Here is an 8790-nt window from a genome sequence, read left to right as displayed (position 1 = left end):
TAGTCTCAGCCATAATTATGGATTTCCCTGTCAGGCTGGGTGACTCAGAGCAGGTATGAGCACTGCTAATGAGGTTTTTAAACCGCATGTGTCGAGTGGCTCAAAATTTCCCAAATAATGTAAATAGCTGACAAATACAGTAAATTGAAAAATCAAGCTTCTCTTTTAAAAGATCATAATTGTCAGGAGACTTCAATCCAGGTTCTGGTCACTGTCTCTCACAGTGTGGGGCTCAGTGAAGGCCGCAGTCTGTCATAGTGCCTGTCACTGTGATGTCCGGGTCTGAGACAAGAGTCAGAGGCCTCGAGCAAGTCCACTGAATTTTCCAATTTTCTTTCTTGCTGCCCCTCTCCTTCCTGACCCCAGTTTCCTCCTTCTCCTTGGGCTAATCTGATAACAGAATTGTAGTCATGATGACAGCAAGTATATAGTCATAGCATTTTCAGGTACGATTTAATTTTTAACCAGGGCTCTTAATACCTAAATTTTGTTTTCTCAAAATGAAAAATGACCCAGTCTGAGGTGGGTCTCCCACCTCCAGGATCTAATGCCTGATGATCTGAGGTGGAGCTGATATAATAGTAATAGAAATAAAGCGTATAATAAACATAATGCACTTGAATCATCCTGAAGTCCATCCATACCCCCCACCCCATCCTAGTCCTTGGGAAAAAATGTCTTCCATGAAACCCGTCCTTGGTGCCAAAGGTTGGGGACTGCAGTGCTAGGGTACACCAGAGCACAGAGGTGACACGCATCATTGTAAAGGGGGTATTATTTTTATAGTAAAGCACATACATTTAAAAATCCACACCTTTATTGTGGAGAAAAATGTGCAACCTTCATGAATGTTTAAGATGGAGCATCAGATTAAAATCTTTCTCTTTCTGCTCCTTCTTGTGACTCTGCTCAGATACTCTCTCCCCCAGGGCGGCCTCTGTGTGCCTCTGCCATTGACAGACCTTCAAGGGAAAAGCTTAAGGAGTATGTCCTCCTAGTTAGGAGAAGGAGATGAATGATGCTGGGATGTGAAGCACTGTGTGTGTCCAGAAGTCAGTACTGGTGGGTGTTCCTTGAGGGAGTCCTCAAATCATACCGGGGAAAGAGAGAGCCATGTCGCATCCTTGGGAGTTAAAGCAGGCCAGCATCGCACGCTCCCCTGGTTCCCTCTGCCTCTTCATCCCCACTCACCTCCCTCCCAGAACCGGTCTGCAGTTATAGACACAGGTTTGATTCCACTGTGCTGCCATTTGTGACTGCCAGCCATGGTCCTCCATTCTTTGTTGTTTTTAATAATTGTATTTATTTGTTTATTTTTGGCCGTGCTGGGTCTTGTTGCCATATGGGCTTTCACTAGTTTCAGCAAGCGGGGGATACTCTTTGTTGTAGTGCGCGGGCTTTTCATTGCAGCGGCTTTTCTTGTTGCGGAGTGTGGGTTCTAGGGCAGGCTTCAGTAGTGGCAGCTCCCAGGCTCTGGAGCTCCATAGTTGTGGCTCACTGGCTTAGTTTCTCCATGGCATGTGCACTCTTCCCAGCACAGGACTTGAATCCACGTCTCCTACGTCAGCAGGCGGAGTTTTTACCCCTGAGCCACCAGGGAAGCCCCACAGCGCTCCATCCTTAAGAACAGCCGAGGTTGATTATCATGTGTCACTCCTTTAACCTCTATGGGCCTTAGTTGGCCTCATCTATAAAATGGTCATGATAATGACGCCCTATAACTTTGTTTCGAAGATAAAAATAAATTATATACGTGAAAACATCTTGTAAACTACAACGCTTCCCACAGATTCCAGTTATTATGATGGGGTTGTCCTCACATCCTGATGGGTTAGCTGGTTGTTGATTTATTCATTTGCTTGTTTATTTATCCATGAAGCTTCAAGAGCAATAGTGAAGAATTGACTTATAGGACAGGAAGTAACAAATAAAGCCTCCTTTCCTCCAGGAAGGAAATATGGCAGGACAAGCAAGGGCTATTGCTGGGACTCTGCAGCCTGCCTAGTGAGATGGGAGGAGAAGAGAAATAGCCAGGCCTCTACTACATGGCTTCAAAACCTATGGAATGAAGGGGCTGCCTGAACACCCGTGGCAAAGGCACTTTGGAGGCAGAAGCTGAGGGGAAGGCAGAAGTGGAGCCTTTTGATCCCATTTTATTAAAAAGTTCAATTTAATCTCAAGATATTTTTGTGCCTGGCTTGAGCTGCTGAATGTTTTTCTTGCTTAAGGTTTAATCCACTATATGCTGGGGCTCCCCAGTTAGCACTAGTGTTAAAGAACCCACCTGCTAATATAAGAAACATAAGGGACTCAGGTTCGATCCCTGGTTAGAGAAGATCCTCTGGAGGAGGACATGGTAACCCACTCCAGTATTCTTGCCTGGAGAATCCCGCGGACAGAGGAGCCTGGCAGGCTCCATGGGGTCGCAAAGAGTTGGATACGACTGAAGCAACTGAGCAGGAATGCACCACGATATGGTAGGTAAACTGCCATATCCTTCTAAAGACACACTTATACGGCCTTCCAGGGTCAGATATGTGACCAACATTTCGGAAAAGAAGATATACAAATGGTCAAGAAGCTCATGAAGAAGGGGCTCAACATCATTAGACATCAGGAAATTATTACAAATTGAAACCACAATGAGAAAGCATTTCAGACTCTCTGAAAAGACTAAAATCGAGCACTGGCTGTGTCCGATGTTGGTGACAACATAAAGCAAATAGAATTTCATACATTTGGACTGTAAAATGGTATCATTTCTTTGGAGAGTTGTGTAGCAGTTTTTAATGAAATTGAACACGCATCTGCTCCATGACCCAGCCGTTTCATTCTGCAGTGTTTATTCAAGAGAAATGGAAACAAATGTCTCCCGAAGACTTGTACAAGAATGTTCACTGTAGTTTGATTTATAATAGACCAATACTCCAAACGTTCATCAACAGGGGAATGGATCAACAGTTGCGGTATATGCAGATTCCCTGGTGGTCCTGTGGTTGAGACTACTTGCTTTCACTGCAAGGGGCATGGGTTCCATCACTGGTTGGGGAACAAAGATCCCATATACCATGCAGTGTGACCAAAAGAAAAAAAGAAACCAAAGGGCTTCCCTGGTGGCTCAGTGATCAAGAATCTGCCTGCCAATGCAGGAGACACAAGTCTGACCCCTGATTGAGAAGATTCCACATGCCATTGAGCTTGTGCTCCGGAGACCAGGAGCTGCAACGACTGAGCCCGTGAGCTGCAGCTGCTGAAGCCCGAGCACCCTGGAGCCCCCGCTCCACCAGGAGAGAGGCTACCACATTAGGAAGCCTCTGCACTGCAAGTAAAGTGGCCCCTGCTCTCCCAACCAGAGAAAAGCCCGGGCAACAGTGAAGACCCAGTGCAACCAGAAACAAACAAATAAATTATGAAAAAGGAAGAAAAGGAAAACCAACTGTGGTATAGCCGTATTATGGAATAATACTCAGATTAACATGCAAACAAATGAAGGTAGAACTCCCACCCCTTGGCTGGGTCAGGTGCCCACATTCAACTACATCTAGAAACAGATTTGTTTGAAAAAAAGCTTCCTTGTGGTTTAAAAAGGAGAAAGGAGAAGTCTGAATTTTTAAGACATGTGCCAGGATTGTTCACTCTGCCGGTGATGGAGACAAGAGCTGGGGTGGCATCTGGAAGAAGACTTGGGTGGGGCTGTTTTCTTAGGGCTGATGCTTCAAGTGACTCCGAATATTTACATACTGTAGAAGGTATTGAGGATGTTGGGAGTGGAAGCATTATGTCATCAAGTAATGTTAAAGGCATGAGTTTAAAAGCATAGAGACTGGCCTGGGGCAGGAATGGGAACCCCTGTTCCACTGCAACAGGAAGAAGAGAGGAAGAAGTCAGATAGCAATGCAGTTCAATTTATAGAATTTTATTTGTTATTAGCTAATTAATTAATATTTTGGCTGTGCTGGGGCTTCAGTGCGGCGTGTGGGCTCTTCACTGTGGTGCGAGGGGGTTTCCCTTGTTTCAGTGCTTGGACTCAGTAAGTTGCCACACACTGGCTCTCTAGTGGCACTCAGGTTTTAGTTGTCCTGAAGCATGTGGGATCTTAGTTTCTCAACCAGGGATTGAACCTGTGTCCCCTGCATTAGAAGGCAGATTTTTAACCACTGGACCACCAGGGAAGTCCCCAGTTTATAGAATTGATGGGAGAAAATGGAGAGAGCTCTCTAACGATTCCTAATCCCTCTGTGAAATAGGAGTTCAAGTCGTGTGCCGAGAGTGAAAAATATGTGGAATTAGAGGCCTAAGGAAATGGAGAAAACGTGGGAAAGTCAATCTGGAGACTCGGAACTGACAAGCGAGCCAAAAGGATTGTTGTTCTGCCTCTAAGTCACGTCCGACTCTTTACGGCCCAGTGGACTATAGTTCACCAGGTTCCTCTGTCCTCCACTCTATCTTGCAGAGTTCAAATTCATGTCTTTTAAGTCAGTGATGCTATCTAACCATTTCATCCTCCTCTGCCCCCTTCTTCTTTTGCCTTCAATCTTTCTCAGCAAATTAAAAATTTAATTGTACCTGGAAATGATAGGACTTGAATCTTTCCCAGCCAAAAAGATTACTGGGCTCCAGACACAAATGAGCTGAGGTTGGAGCCCATCGATGTTCAGAGGCCCCAAAATGCTAGATTTGGGGCTTAGTAACCTCAACACGGACAGGGAGAAAGCAGAGAGCTTGCCTCTGACCCACGTGACCTTCTCTCCCTGTCACTTCTGACTCCACTCACAGCTGCAGCTTATAGCCACAAAAGATTCCACCTGCTTTGCCTGGCCCTTCTCTACTGCCATTCACTCCCTGTTCCTGCCTCCTGTAGTTTTCATTTCCAGGAGAACTGGAAACCCCTAGCATTTCCCCCTCAGTCACAGGAGCAAAATCAAGGACAGAAGGACAATTTGGGGGTGGGCAGTGGATCAATGAGAGGAACAGGTCAAGCATGCAGCGTCTTCACTGGCAGTGGGGGGCGGTCTTCAAGCGTGGTGTGTGCAAAGGCCTCCGGTGACCTTTTATCAGGCCAGAGGCCCCTTGAGGTTACAGAGAGAGGAAGCACAGGTTAGGCCTCAGCTGGAGGCTTTTAATAATAAGTGTTCTTGTTTATCAACAAGAAATATTCATGACATTGTTAAGCACTTTATGTAAGCAGGTTATTAAAGGGCGCTAATGAATATTACCAATTTTGTTTTAAGCAGGTGTATATATTGTTATAGAAAATAAGCAGAGTTACATCTTCAGCTGTACCAGATCTTATAAGGTCATGCTTCAAAGCAGCCATACTACAGTTACCCTCTGGGGGTGAGGGGAACATCTGCACAAATATTGTTTATTATCATACTTTAAATTGGGTGAGAAAAGTTTCATTTCCCCAATTGAGGTTGGTTGTCTTTTTCTCATTTTTTAAAATAGGATTCTTTATTACACTGTTGTCTGGGTCTGAGTCTTTTGTTAATCATATGAAAATGAAAGAAAAGAATCACTTCTCTGCAGAGATATATAAAAAAAGCAGAGACATCACTTTGCCAACAAAGGTCCGTGTAGTCAAAGCTATGGTTTTTCCTATAATCATATACAGGTGTGAGAGTTGGAGCTGAGCACCGAATAATTGATGTTTTCAAATTATGGTCCTGGAGAAGATTCTTGAGAGCCCCTTGGACTGCAAGGAGCTCAAACCAGTCCATCCTAAAGGCAGTCAACCCTGAATATTCATTGGAAGGACTGATGCTGAAACTCCAATAGTCTGGCCACCTGATTGGCCATTGGACTCATTGGAAAAGATCCTGATGCTGGGAAAGATTGAAGGCAGAAGGAGAAGGGTGATGAGGATGATACGGTTAAATAGTATCAGACTCAGCGGACAAGAATCTGAGCCAACTCTGGGAAATAGCGGAGGATAGAGGAGCCTGGCATGCTGCAGTCCATGGGGTCACAAAGAGTTGGCCATGACTGAAGTGATTTAGCACGCATGCACACACATGTGACATCCTTAATGTTTATTTGTCTTAGAATGGAAGTTTGTACCTTTTGACTGCCTTCATCCTGGCCCCCTTCCCCACTGCTCCCCCACCTATGGTAACCACAGATCTGGAAATCTCTCTTCTGAATTTATTTGTTTTTGAAGTATAACTAACTTACAACACTATGTTAGTTCCTGTTACACAATATAGTGATCCAATATTTCTATGCATTTCATACTGATCAATGCAATAATTCTAGTTGTGATATATCACCATACAAAGACAGTACATAGTTACTGACTATATTCCCCACACAGTACATTTCATACTCACAACTCATTTATTTTGCACCTGGAAGTTTGTACCTCTGACTCCACTTCATCTATTTCTTTTCACCCACTACCCCTTCCCGCTCTGGAACACATATCTGTTATCTGTTTCTATAACTCTATGGGCTTTACAAATTTTTTTTAAAAATTTTTTATTGGGGGCATAGTTGATTTACAATGTTGTGTTAGTATAACTGTTCTGTTGTGTTTTTCATTTGTTTATCTTTTTAGATTCCACATATAAGCAAAATAATGCAGTATTTGTCTTTCTATGTCTGATGTAATTCACTTAACATAATACACTCTGGGCTTCCCAGGTGGTGCTAGCGGTAAAGAATCCAGCTGCCAATGCAGGAGACATTAAGAGACACAGGTTCGATCCCTGGGTCAGGAAGATCCCCTGGAGGAAGGCATGGCAACCTACTCCAGTATACTTGCTTGGAGAATCTCAAGGACAGAGGAACCTGGTAGGCTATAGTCCATAGGGTCACAAAGAGTTGGAATCAACTGAGGCAACTTAGCACAGCACAGCACATTATCCTCTCAGTTTAGTTGCTCAGTCGTGTCCGACTCTTTGCGACCCCACGGGCTGCAGCACGCCAGGCTTCCTTGTCCATCACCAACTCCTGGAGCTTACTCAAACTCACGTCCATCAAGTCGGTGATGCCATCCAACCATCTCATCCTCATCGTCCCCTTCTCTTCCCACCTTCAATCTTTCCCAGAATCAGGGTCTTTTCCAAGGAGTCAGTTCTTCGCATCAGGTGGCTAAAGTATTGGAGTTTCAGCTTCAGCATGAGGCCTTCCAATGAATATTCAGGATTGATTTCCTTTAGGATGGACTGGTTGGATCTCCTTGCAGTCCAAGGGACTCTCAAGAGTCTTCTCCAACACTACAGTTCAAAAGCATCAATTCTTCAGTGCTGAGCTTTCTTTATAGTCCAACTCTCCCATCCACACATGACTACTGGAAAAACTATAGTTTTGACTAGATGGACCTTTGTAGGCAAAGTAATGTCTCTGCTTTTTAATATTCTGTCTAGATTGGTCATAACTTTCCTTCCAAGGAGCAAGTGTCTTTTAATTTCATGGCTGAAGTCACCATCTGCAGTGATTTTGGAGTCCAAGAAAATAAAGTCTGTCATTGTTTCCATTGTTTCCCCATCTATTTGCCATGAAGTGATGGGACCAGATGCCATGATCTTAGTTTTCTGAATGTTGAGGGGTTTTGTTTTTTTTTTTTTAATGTTGAGATTTAAGCCAACTTTTTCATTCCTTTCTTTCACTTTCAACAAGAGGCTCTTTGATTCTTCTTCTCTTTCTGCCAAAAGGGTGGTGTCATCTGCATATCTGAGGTTATTGCTATTTCTCCCCGCAATCTTGATTCCAGCTTGTGCTTCTTCCAGCCCAGCGTTTCTCATGATGTCCTCTGAATAGAAGTTAAATAAGCAGGGTGACAGTTTACAGCGTTGACATACTCTTTTTCCTGTTTGGAAGCAGTCTGTTGTTCCATGCCTAATTCTAACTATTCCTTCTTGACCTGTGTACAGATTTCTCAAGAGGCAGGTCAGGTGGTCTGGAATTCCCATCTCTTTCAGAATTTTCCATGGTTTATTGTGATCCACACAGTCAAAGGCTTTGGCATAATCAATAAAACAAAAGTAGGGTTTTTTATGGAACTCTCTTGCTTTTTCTATGATCCAGCGAATGTTGGCAATTTGATCTCTGGTTCCTCTGCCTTTTCTCAATCCAGCTTGGACAGCTGGAAGTTCATAGTTCACCTACTGTTGAAGCCTGGCTTAGAGAATTTTGAGCATTACTTTACTAGCGTGTGAAATGAGTGCAATTGTGCAGTAGTTTGAGCATTCTTTGGCATTCCCTTTCTTTGGGATTGGAATGAAAACTGACCTTTTCCAGTCCTGTGGCCACTGCTGAGTTTTCCAAATTTGCTGGCATATTGAGTGCAGCACTTCCACAGCATCATCTTTTTGAATTTGAAGTAGTTCAACTGGAATTCCATCACCTCCACTAGCTTTGTTCATAGTGATGTTTTCTAAGGCCCACTTGACTTCACGTTCCAGGATGTCTTGCTCTAGGTGAGTGATCACACCATCAGGGTTATCTGGGTCATGAAGATCTATTTGACTAGTTCTTCTGTGTATTCTTGCCACCTCTTCTTAGGTCCATCCCTATGGTCATAAGCGGCCCCAGGGAACGGGGTTGTCTCAGGAAATAAGAGTGGCCCTGGGAGAAATACGCCATACAGACAGAGTGTGGGCCATCTCAGGAGACAAGAGGCCCTGAAATGTGGGGTGGTTAGCTTTTACAGGTTGGGTAATTTCATAGGCTAACAAGTAAGGGGATTATTCCAACCATTTTGGAGAAGAGGCAGAGATTTCCAGAAATTGGGCCACGGCCCACTTTTTGTCCTTTTATTGTCAGCCTCAGAACTGTCATGTCACCTGT

The sequence above is a fragment of the Ovis aries genome, chromosome 3 (assembly GCF_016772045.2).
Source record: "Ovis aries strain OAR_USU_Benz2616 breed Rambouillet chromosome 3, ARS-UI_Ramb_v3.0, whole genome shotgun sequence".
NCBI classification, from domain to species: Eukaryota; Metazoa; Chordata; class Mammalia; order Artiodactyla; family Bovidae; genus Ovis; species Ovis aries.
Note: the sequence above shows the minus strand (reverse complement) of the source record.